This window comes from Lipophrys pholis, assembly GCF_963383615.2.
Source record: "Lipophrys pholis genome assembly, chromosome: 2".
Lineage (NCBI taxonomy): Eukaryota > Metazoa > Chordata > Actinopteri > Blenniiformes > Blenniidae > Lipophrys > Lipophrys pholis.
This window is the reverse complement of record NC_137636.1, coordinates 9,070,773-9,082,935: the sequence shown is the minus strand read 5'-3', so window position 1 is coordinate 9,082,935 and position 12,163 is coordinate 9,070,773.

The following is a 12,163-nucleotide window of genomic DNA, read 5'->3' as shown; positions in this document are numbered from 1 at the left end:
GTACTTTCAGTGTGTGAGATGCGTCAGTATACTCAGCATTAAGACTGACTTGTTCAAGGTGGCTGCTGGACTGTTGAACCGTGTCTCCTTTTCTGTTTGTGATCTTCATGGACAAATTGTGGAGGCGTAGCCAAGGCCAGGAGGGCATCATGGATGGATGGATGGATGGGTTTACATACAATAAGTCCAGCTATCTTGAAAATGCTCCAGTATATACAGAACTGTCTGTATGTATACTAACGTATAGTATAGAAATATCCTGGAAGTTTCAATTTCAACATATTTTATTAAGTGACTTATGAATAAGTCACACAAAAAAATTATTCATATAGCACATCAAGCTTTTCTGCACTTGAACAAAACATTATTAGGCTTTTCCGGTGTAAATATGACAACAAACTATAGTATAAAATATAATCAATAAACAAGAAAATTACCCAGATTCTAGGACTTGCCTGTTCTTATATGTATATATGATCAGTCTCTCAAAATGACTGTGTTCCTAGCTAGTCAAGCTGCAACTATGTGCTTTAAATATGTACTGTATCCGTGTTCAGCAGCTAAACGAGTAGTATCTCTCTGAGCCATACTGTGTATATGTCACATTATAATTCAAGGTCAGAAAACAGCCCTCTGTGAGCCTGATCATTACGAGCATTATGACACACGGTCAGTGCTCTATAACTACAGCCAAATCTCCTACCTGTGCCGGTAAAACATGGATAAGCCATCCTTTCTAGGGTTTTGTATTAAGTCTGCCTCGGTGTTAATTCCCAGCTACCTAATTCCCAGCCTTACCTTTGTAATATTCTTAATGAGCCCCTAAGCCCTGAGATCCCTCGTTCTGCTGTGTTCCACGTTCCCTTTGATCCTGACGATCCCTTTCCCAGCATCCTCGGGGGGTCTGTGCATGGTGTTACCTGACTGCGTGGTGCTAATACATCGAATATTCATTCACACCCTTCTGTCCTCCACAACAGGAAAAAGTCAAATATAGTTTTAGAATATTTTAAAGGAGTCATCCATCTACAGACAGTGAGAGCGTTGAGATATTCAAAAACCATGATGACGGGAGCAGTGAGAATCTTTTTGTTTTCTTCTAGTAATGGTTTTGGTCACAAGTCCTCATTGCTGTCTCATTATGTGTACTCCTGCTGCCTGTGATCACTTTCTTAGCTGTGTTGTCAGTGATTCGGCTTTACAAGACAAACAACTACTGAGATCCTCTGAGAAATACAAGCATGGACGGCTCTGCTGAGTCTGCAGAAGCCGTTACAACTAACTGCATACAGTAACAGTGCAATTACGTTTTTATGTAGGGGGACAATGAAGAGGCAGCGTTCGCTGTGGACTATGTTGCAGATTGAGGGCACAGTCATTATCTCACAATGCCATCAGTGTGTAAAACAAGCTGTGGTAAGTTGGAGGTGCGAGTCAGTAGAGGAATTGAACAATTTGAAGAGCAAACAGAGGTGAAGGTGAAAGCTGAAACACTTTATCAGTAAAGCCCTCAATAATAAAGTGACAAAAGTACCTATTATCAATTACGGCTCGTTTTACAAGTCAATCGCATCTGATGCTGTGTGATATAAAATCCTGGTCTCCATCTGTGCACAACTATACAATTCCAGCTTGAAAATAAATATAATGAAATCGGAAGCAGATGCAAGTGGGGACATTTCATCAACTCTCTCCAGCTGTAATGTTGTGATGTTTTAAAAAATGTAGCAAAACAAAAGTCTTTGGCCGTAGTCCTGGCACTTTCATGTATGCACAGAAGAGGAGGAGATTTTTAGGCGAGTTGCAACGAGAAAAACGAGAGCATCATAAAACGGTTTTCTTTTGTAGGCTCGTTTGCTCTGTCATCTTCTGTTTGTATTCTCTTTAGGTTTTGAAAATGTTGGTCCAGAAAAAAAAACAATGGCTGAATGTAATGTGTTAAGAAGAGTTAGTAAACCTCCTTTGCATAAACGAAAAACACAAAAGTTTTCTATCGTAATTTGTCCCTGTACGTTGTTGTTACTGCCACTCGGTCAGCTTTTTTATTTATGACCACGTTTTTATCCGTCCTCTGCTAGTATATACACAACGTTACAATATCTATTTTTTCTTTTTGCTTTACATTGTGTATTTACTGTTTAGACCCTGTGCACTCGCTTCTACATTCCAGACAACCTCAGTGAGCCTCCTGTCTTGAATCGGCTCATTAGTGTTGGAGTACCTATGTCATTTGTCAGATCGTCTGGGTTGCTCTCTTCCTCTGTGTTCTCACCTCGCAGGTTGTCTCACCTATTCTTAGTTATGTTACAGGCTTTTCCGTTGCCAACCACTATTTCCCAACAACAAGCAAGTATACAGCCATTTAACCCGGGCTGTCCAATGAACACTGTCTTTCTCATGATTCCTTGGTACAAATACTCGACTGTAAGCACTGCAGTCCACTTAGTGCTGGCCAAGGTGGGGGTCCATCTGTTACAGTGTTCAATCAAATCAGCCTCACTGGGGCACCTGACCCATAATCATGCAGGTGACACCTTCTTTCAAACGTCTCTCCACACTGACGTTTAGTTTATCACCTCATTGAGAGCGCATGCAGTGATTTACAACCAATCACAACTGTCTTTGTAGTGAGCTTTTTCAAATAGACGATCAAAGCTCACGCCATTATTTTCATTCATAATGATTTACAGTGTTTACGCCTGTGGCTTTTAACTGTATTTACACTATTACTGTATCATATTAGTTAAACTTGCAATCCTGTTGAGGATTGCAATTATGATAAGACTTGTAATAAATAAACACCTAAGTACATGACATTTATAATCTTTGTGCATTGGAGTTTGAACTTGGATACGACGATTGCTCCAGACACCACAACACTGTGTTTCTTTGTATTTCTGAAATGTATGTATATATATATTTTTTTTTTTGAGACTGTATAGCTGCAGTTTCAGCTGTTGGCTTTATTGTTTTTAGAGGTTTTTGTGCCTCTTGACGGGCTTGTTGCCCCCAGTAATGTAACGTTGATGCAGTGAAGTACCATTAGTTGTGAGCACAATCTCAGACACGGGGGCTTCGTCTTAATTTTGTGAATGTATCGTTAATGTGAGGTCAACATGCACAGTATATATATATTTTGAAATACAGAATGAACCCGAATGCACTTTGCATTTAAGCACAGTAAAATTGTAAAGTGTAACAATTTTAGATACGAAAGAACAGCTCGATTATTAGTGAAGAGGTCCAAAAAAACTATCAATTGTTTGATTAACAGCCGTAATTACTTCCTATTTGGTGGCTACAGCACAGAAATTAGATACACACAAAATAATAAAGATGAGCAAAAAAACTTTGTTGACTCACATGTGACAGAAAAACTAACAAATCATCACTCTCTAACGCTTTCACAATACTGATATTACAGTGATGATATAATTGAAATATATTGTGCAGTTCACTTTTAGATGTTATTTGACAAATCATTTTTATTCATAAAACAGATGTTATATACAGGTGATACAGCTACTATAGAAAACAAAATCGATGGTTTTCATTGGAGCATGCATATAACTTGCATGTTAAATTCAAATGGTCACTGGACTCTGTGAGCTGGAAGTCATTATGCCTTCCCTCTCATTTTACTAGTTTTGGATTGCTTTATCAATTCACAAAACAAAACGCCTCATTGCAGGTCATATACATGTGTGTTACTGGCTAAGTTAAATTAATCCACGCAACTCACATTGTGGTATTGATAATAGGTTTTGTCATTATTTTCAGTATCATTGTTGAAATTCTACAGTGCCCCCCCCTTTTTTTTGTTGCAAAATCTACTTAATGTCATGTTACAAACAAATATTATAGTCTGTGTTTTCCCCTCTGTTGTTTGCAAAATGACATATTTATGTGCATTTTGTTTCTAGACGATCCTGAAAATGCACTAATGTGCACACATAAGCATAGCCCCCTTGCAGCACCTTTCCCATAAACATCCCTACAAATGACTTAAATAGCAAACAGTTGCAGGTGACCCATGAGCATCACAATACTCCTTACTTCCCCCCACTATAATAGCCACAGAGATTTCTGCAGGCAGGGGAATGGAGCTGGGGAAGAGCTTGGGCTGAAGGAAAGTGTTTAGTTTGCACTGAGCTCAGCTATAGCGAGAGCCCTCTGTTTTTTTCCCCTGCAGTGTGAGGCGAGCAACCCTCGCAAGCCTCTCTCCTCCACCCTTCTCCCTCATCACTAACGAACAAACTCTGCCAGGCCTTACCTCAGGCGGCCCCCTGTAATTATTCCCCGATGCCACAAACTGGTGAAATGGGTGTCTGTTACACACTGTGTGCCGAGCTAAGAAAAACAACAACTGTGGGGCCATTATTTGTCAATCAAACCCAGGGCCAAAACAAAATGCTGTCTGGTACACCCCGAGTCCTAGTTATCATCATTGAAAACTGTCAGACCAAAGAGCATTTTTATTGATTTTTGTATTTATTTATTTATTTTTATCACTCTGGCATTTTCCCTGATCTTTGTTCTGCTTTGCTACTCAGCCTGTTCCACAATCATAACGCGCTCCTTTGAACAGTACAGTGCTTCTTTATGATGTGTTGCTAAAACGTGACAAGCAGTGGCTCGCAGGGAGAGAACAATGACCAACTGTGATGTGTGACTGGAAAACAAAGTTAGAAAGATGTAAGACAATTAAACATTCATCTTGTCCAGAATCCACCGAGACAAACAGCTCATAAACCCTCATTTACAAACATCTTGAACTGAGCCACACATTTCTATGCTCCGGGATGTTTATATATTATTTTGAATTGCACGACCACAAAAAAAAAAAAGAACGACAGGATGACTGATCAATGCATTCACTGTTTCTCTAGCAAGGACAATGCAATCATTGTATCACATGTTATGAAAGCACAATTTCCATCTGTCGACCATGGGCAAAGGCCCTTTAGCAAGTTTAGGGTTAAGGTCATTATAAAACATTGCGCCTTGAGTAAATGTATATAGAATAAAATTCTGAATGAAGAACACAAACCAAATAGGATTTATTTATTTATGGGAGGAACACTTTCCACCATCTCTACAGATGATTTACGCAAGTAATGACCATAACAACATATTAATGTTTATCAAACATAATCCTATCGCTGTGAGAGCAGATGCAAAGGACCGTTTGGAACATTTGTTAAATGATTTATCCTTGATACAATACATTGTACTACAATGAAGAAGAAGACATGGAGGAATGATGTAGCGATCAGCCCGAGGCTAGGGCTCTATACTTTTACATCTTTAAATCGAGTAGTGGAAAAAAAAAAAGTCACGCTATGAATTTGCAAGCAGGATGGGATCTAACAATCATAGTCATATCATATTTATAAAGATTTCAAATGTTTTTTTAAATTGATGACTATACCTTCCACTGTACCTATTTTTTATAAGCAGAGCACACACACCCTGCTATGTTATCAGATTTTGAAATAATATATTTTTTTTTTGTGCAACTTCCTGATCTAATAATCTCTTAAATCCGCGCAAAATGTTGATACAATCGCTCAAATATCCGATTGGACTATTTTACAGTACTGGCTTTATTACATTTCAAATATTTATTTCGATTTATTTTATTTCTTTATTCATTACATTTAAATGGGGGAAAAAGGCATTGTTCGCAGTTGATATATCTTTGACCATTACTGCATTATTGTTATATTCAATCAACCCACAATTTTTGCTGTGAGAAATAAAACAAAAAACTTTATTTTGTTCGGTAAAATATCCAAGTTTGTTTATCGATTCATTTCTACCAAAATGTGTTTGAGTTGTAAAACTGCGTCTTGTTGTATCAACTATTGAGATGCAACTAAAATGTGACTAATTGGGATTGATTAATTATAAAGCCCCTAATTAATTAAATTTTTTGAATCAAGTCCCAGTATTGGTGTGAATTAATTAGATGACACAATATTAACAGTGACTGCTGACTGGGAATGTGTTAGCCTCTTTAAAGATGTCGCTGTCTTCTGCAATTCACTACTTGCCAGATTAACTTGTAATGCTAATTATAATAATCATAGTTCACATTTGAATTATTTATTCTGAAGCAAATTGTGTGGCACGTTTACATTTCACAAGCTATTTTTCAAACAACTCAATGTGTGATTTAAGTTTAAATACATGCAATAAAAGCATGGAGGAGATAGTCGATAATACAGTTCTTTTCAACTAAAAAAACAAAAATCACAATGAGAAAACTCACTTCAAGTCAAAACTTTTTCACAACTTTCTACACTGTTGCTCTGAAGTGAAGCTAGTTATGGATGCATGAGGACATGACCCAAGCTGGGTGGTTGAATCTGCTAGTTGTGCAGCGGATTCATTCAACTCTGCTGGTCCGATCTTTTCTGAGTTTGTCTAGTCTGTCAGACTGCTGTCACTGATCAAACAGACTTTTGTCATCGCTTGCAAAGGTGGCAGATGTGTGGGTGATATAGGCACAGCAGGGGAGGTCATCACTTTGGCTGCAGGCAGAATCTGTTGGAAGTTTCAGTAATGTGCTGCTTATGCACAAATACAGCGGAGGATGTTCTCCTTCGGCACACGTCAAAGTCGTCTCTATATGCGGAAGGCTCGAGGAGCAGATGTAGTTTTCTCAAGATTCTGTGAGATTTGGATTAAAATCCAATAACTTGCCATAAACCTCATTAAAACATTGTGAACCTTACTGATTTGCAGGATTATATTTTAAATCGGGTTGAACTTATGCCCAAAATATATCTTGTGAAAAATGAAAGTTAATATTTCTATGTTATTTAGTGATATCCTGACCCAGCTGTAATTGTATTGTCATAACCTAGCACGTAGACGCCATAAACCATTTGGATGATGGACATAAAACTGAAGAATCCCAGAGATATTGCTAATAGACCACAGAGAATGATTGGATTATAGAAGCCCTCTGGAATTACAAGCAATATAGTGACCACACACATTTCCTCTGCTTCAACAGTTTCTTTACATTTGGCCGTTGTGGGAGACACGGTGTCCCTTTTGTTATGGTTAATGTTAGCCACTGCACTCTAAAGAACACATTTTATTGATACCCTGTGCAGTAAAAAAGTACAACATGGAAGGAGAGTCTCCAAGGTGATGACCCTATTTACTATGCACTTACACTTTGTGAACACTTTTGTTTTTTGTGTGTTTTCCAGCCTATTATCCGTTCCTCTTGGGTTTTGGGACGTGCTCTTGATCTGATGCTGATGAGTGATTTCATATAATACCAATACAGTGCTTGATGATACTGTGAAATCACTGTGATAAACTATTACAGCACAACTTCAATTAGACTCTCCAATAATGATCTTCATTATGTTTCATGCTGACACACCACGGTTTATAATATGTAGTTAAATTACAAACTTACGAGAGGAGATAAATGCATCACTGACACACTCCGTGGTCAGCAGAGACGCAAGTTTCAATAGATCCGTCAACTTTGTAAAAGCTTTAGCCTTATAAATAAAACGACAGCAGGTTATTTACTTATCAAGAAGAACTTTAATAAGGTCAAGATCAAACATCATTACTTTACCAGCTGCTGTCCCCATCAGTGGAAATAAGCACCAGTGATATTTCTTTCTTTACTTCTTTTCATGTGCCTTTTTCTTTCTAACAAGGTGAGGGTGGTTATTCTTCAGCTGAGGATGATGGTGAAAAGGTCTTATTGCCAAGAGCCTCAGCCACTTGTTTAGTCTCATCAATTTCAGACTAAACTGATCTCTTTTGTTGTAATGAGAAAAAAGTCAATGTGGTATTTCAGGACTGATTGGTTAGCATGCTATCTTTATTAGACTTCTCTTGAGAAAACACATGACTTTAATATAATTTGTAAGACGTTATTTTTTTTTTATGAATTTCCTCACTAGGCTTAAGTACACTATCATACTAATACCCTAAATCACTAAAAGTTTAACAACACAGTTCAGAATAGTTACTATAATCGGCGAGCTGAGAGAACATGTCCTCTTTTTGTGAACTATACATAATGTATTCTATCTTGGAAACAAACCAGAATTACTTAAGGAGTTTCAAATGGAGCTTTGCCGCCGCTAATCACAAGTCTGAAACAGTACATGAGCGATGTGTTTTCCTGCAGCAGTTTTCCTCTGGTGTTACCTAAATCTCACCGAAGCAAGCTGTGATACTAATCTACAACCAGATGCCACATATAAAGATTTAAAGATAGCAGCATTCTGTTTAATAATGAACTAAAAGCCTTTCAATCTTCCTCCATCCAACAACAGTAAAGCCAAGTACATCCCCAATTCCAAACAGCTTGGTACATTGTGTAGAAGGGAGATAGGATACAAAGATTTGCATTGATCATAAATATTCTTTTCTTATTCACAGGTAATGCATCAGATATTCTCTTGTATTTCATGACAAATATGAGGTTTTTTGTTTAATTGAATAAACAAATCTTAAACATATTGAGACAGAGTCTCAAAAGTTTGAAAAAGTAAGTTGGACTATTGTTTTTGTCTGAATGAAATACATTGTACTCATGTTAAGGAAAAGGCAAGTGTGAATGCTGCACCTGGGGAAAAAAAAGTGAAACCGTAATAGTGAAGAAGTTTAAAAGACTGGTCGGTTAAAAAAGTTTATGGACTGATAATTCAGAGCAACAGTTCCACCTTGGGAGAGATTTTCAAAAAGTGTTTCATTTTCATTCGCCCCGAGCGGCGTTGTCATGAAAACAGACACCAAATGAAACACGACGAAGGTTTTTCATTTTCACTTGAAAACGTCGTCGTATAAACAGGGCCGTGGTTAGAACAAGCTGGATACCGGTGTTGTACATCGTGGATGCAAAGGCTTTGAATTACTACATCTCAAATGTGAGGAATAGTCAGAGGACAGTGGAGACTGTAAATAAATATAAGCAGTGGCACTGTCACAGTTTTTTTTTTTTTTAAATGTCATTAAAACCTATTTAATTCTACTGTGTGTTGGTAATATACTTACTTGAGTAAGTGAAATATGCCTCCATAAAACCACTACCAAATATTTTTCCCAAATATGAACTGCCTTTTTACTCATTGTTCTGCTATATTTTCAGTGAGCTTTTACTCAGAACAATACAGCGATTTAAAAAAAAAAAAAAAAAAAATCACTATATTTCTTACCACAAATGGTCAATTATCCCAAAACCAAGAAAATGAGCTTTGCTTAGTCTTACTCACTAACTTTAGAGATACTTCTAAACAATGGCATTGTTGTTTTTGGAGAGGAGATAACGGCGATAATCATCAGACAATGTTCACAAGGTTCAGACGCGTCAGTGACGATCCTGTGCATCAAAACATATCATCTTTGAAGATTTTATTTTGCAATAACGTTTCGCTGTGCTTTCTGTTACTGTGCTTGTTCCTGATGCTATTAAACCAGCAGCAAAAACAAATACAGAAAAAAACAAAAGACAATCTCACTTTCAGCATGAACCCAAAATGAGCACAACGAACTTGTTTACAATTCTGTTGGTGCGCTCAAGATCCATAACACACATTACCACATCAGAGAGAGAGAGCTTGTGGGACAAGCTCCTAATTAGAGCGGCCCGTAAACACGCTCAGCCCAAGCTTAGAAATACTACACACATTTAAGAAAGTTGCGAAAATGGCACCACAGCCACATTTTTAAAATATGAAAACGAAAAAGACTTACCAGTGTTGACATAATTCCCGACAAAGCCGTTGGTGTAAAAAAGCTGTCTGAATGTGTCTGATCTTTTTTTTTATTTTTTTATTTCATCGCCATTTGATGCGTTTAACAGAGTGAAATAATTCAGTTCATGGGCAACTTGCTACCTTGACAGTTCAGGAAGCTTTTTCAAATTTTAACAAATTGACACAGCACCGCTTTTAATAAATCCATGTTCTCCTTTCATAAAATCAGTCAAAACAGCATGAGAAGTGTGAGGCGCTGGACGCTCTTTGTTTAGTGGTGGAATAACATATATCTTTGCCTCGGTAATTTTGGAATAGTTAGCAAAATTGTAGAATCTCTCTTTCTCTCTCTCTCTCTCTCTAATTATTTTAAAAATATTATTTAACATTTTTTGGGGAGGTGGTATGATGTCTATCTTTACCTGGGTAATTTTGGAATAGTTAGGAAAATTGTAGAAAAAAAAAATATCTATATATATAGGATGACCTATAATGGGAGGATATCAGTCTAGACGAGCTTGAGATTTGATTTTGTCCTTTTGCTTTTGTAAACACTGCGTTTGGGTCATCTGCATTTCCTCCCCAGACTCTCCAGGAGATAAGGTAATCACTGGCTACCATGTACCAATCCACTTAGCCAGATTGAGGCAGCATTTAGGGTCATGTCCTTCATGAGTGAGAGTGAATAAAAGCACACTTTAAACACTTAATGAAATTCAATAAATATGCAGCAGGTTGATATAAGAGATTTCAACAGCCTATTTATTCCCATATGTTTGCGTTGAATAATTCATTGATGAAATGATACCCAGCTTTAAGTATATCGTTACCTATGACGTCTTTCTTTAGGGAGCTATGAAAGGTGTGGGTTATCTGCCACGGGAAGGTGCAATGAGAGTGTTTTTGCGGTGATTGATAAATCCAAAGATGTCAATCTCCGCTGAGTTCAGTGGCAGCATAAAGCCCAATGAGATCCCCTGTGGGTTGGACCAGTAAAGTGACAGCATAATAACCCTCGGATAACTTGACTCTGAATGCTCCCCCTTTCATTTATTAAAGGGAGGTACAGGAAGATTAGGAGAAGTGGGACTTTACTGTGATTGAATATATATGTTAAAAAAAATAATAATACAATTTCCATTCACGTCTTCAGCGTGTATGTTTCCACTAGTTCACCCATACAGTGTGGCGTTAATGCTCACCAGCTATATGCGACTAGTTTTTGCTCTTAGTTCTCAAGGTTATTTGTAAAAGCAGTGCAATCCCAAACTAAAAAGAACATTAAAATTGAGGTTTTCAGTGTTTTCTACCGTTTCACCTCACAGGCCGGAACAGACACTCTTACTCATCAGTTTTTGACCCGTAGGTGATACATTTAACACCTCTTGATTGCACTATATCTTCACTTGTGAAAGACAATTGAATAATTGAGTGTTACATACATGACATTGTACAGTAAAAATGCACCTACCTGTCCACCAACAGGGACATACGCACATCACCTACATATCATTGGGTAATGCCGGATCTCACAAATGCAAAGCGATACTTCATTTTTCTTTTTTTCCCTCATTTGTTTTGTGATAAATGTGAAACCCCAGTAGAGAAATTAAGGCTACAAGAGATGCTTCAAGAGGGTCCAACAAAGGGAAGTGAATCCTCAGGTCAATAGCAGTGCCCCGACCTTCAGCTAAGAAAACTAAAATTGCCAACAGATGTTTAATAGCGAGCACACAGCACATTTCACACAATCAAAGGGGTCCTGAGACTGTACTGCTTTTACAAAAGAAACATCAAAGAACCGCTCAGCCGCTGATGTGGCAGAACTCAAGGGGGAAGGTGGGGGGAATACATCACATCAGTATTCATAGATGCTACATGTGAAGGCAGCTCTCTGCTGATAGCAAGAGCGTCATGTTTTTTTTTTTTTTTTTTTGTACACGCTCTCTTGTGATACCTCCTTTGACATCATGATTGGAATAAAGTGGCTTTTTTAAAAAAAAAATTATTTGTAGTTTTTCCATAAATTCTAGTCAGTCAGTATAGTGCCAAACTACGTCACAAGAAAAATGTGTAGAATATGAACTGAAGGTTTAAGCTTCACATGAAAATGTTGATGTTGTGCAGTGGAAATACAAATATCCACATTCTAAGATGTGTAATTTATGTCAATAAATGAACGAAGAGCTTTTAATTTTCTTTTTTCGTCCTCTCTCCTTGTATTGTGTGAGTAATTCTACAACATACAGCAGAGAAGGAAGATTGATGTTACAGTATTCTTCGGTGCTGTGCACCAACCAGGACATGTCAGCGTGCAGCTGCCCTTCTGAAGTGTTCTTCAACAGGATACTTGATCTCTTAAACCTCTTCCCATAAAGCTGACCTTGGGTTCCAACCTCTCTGTGCAGGGTGAAGTCTAT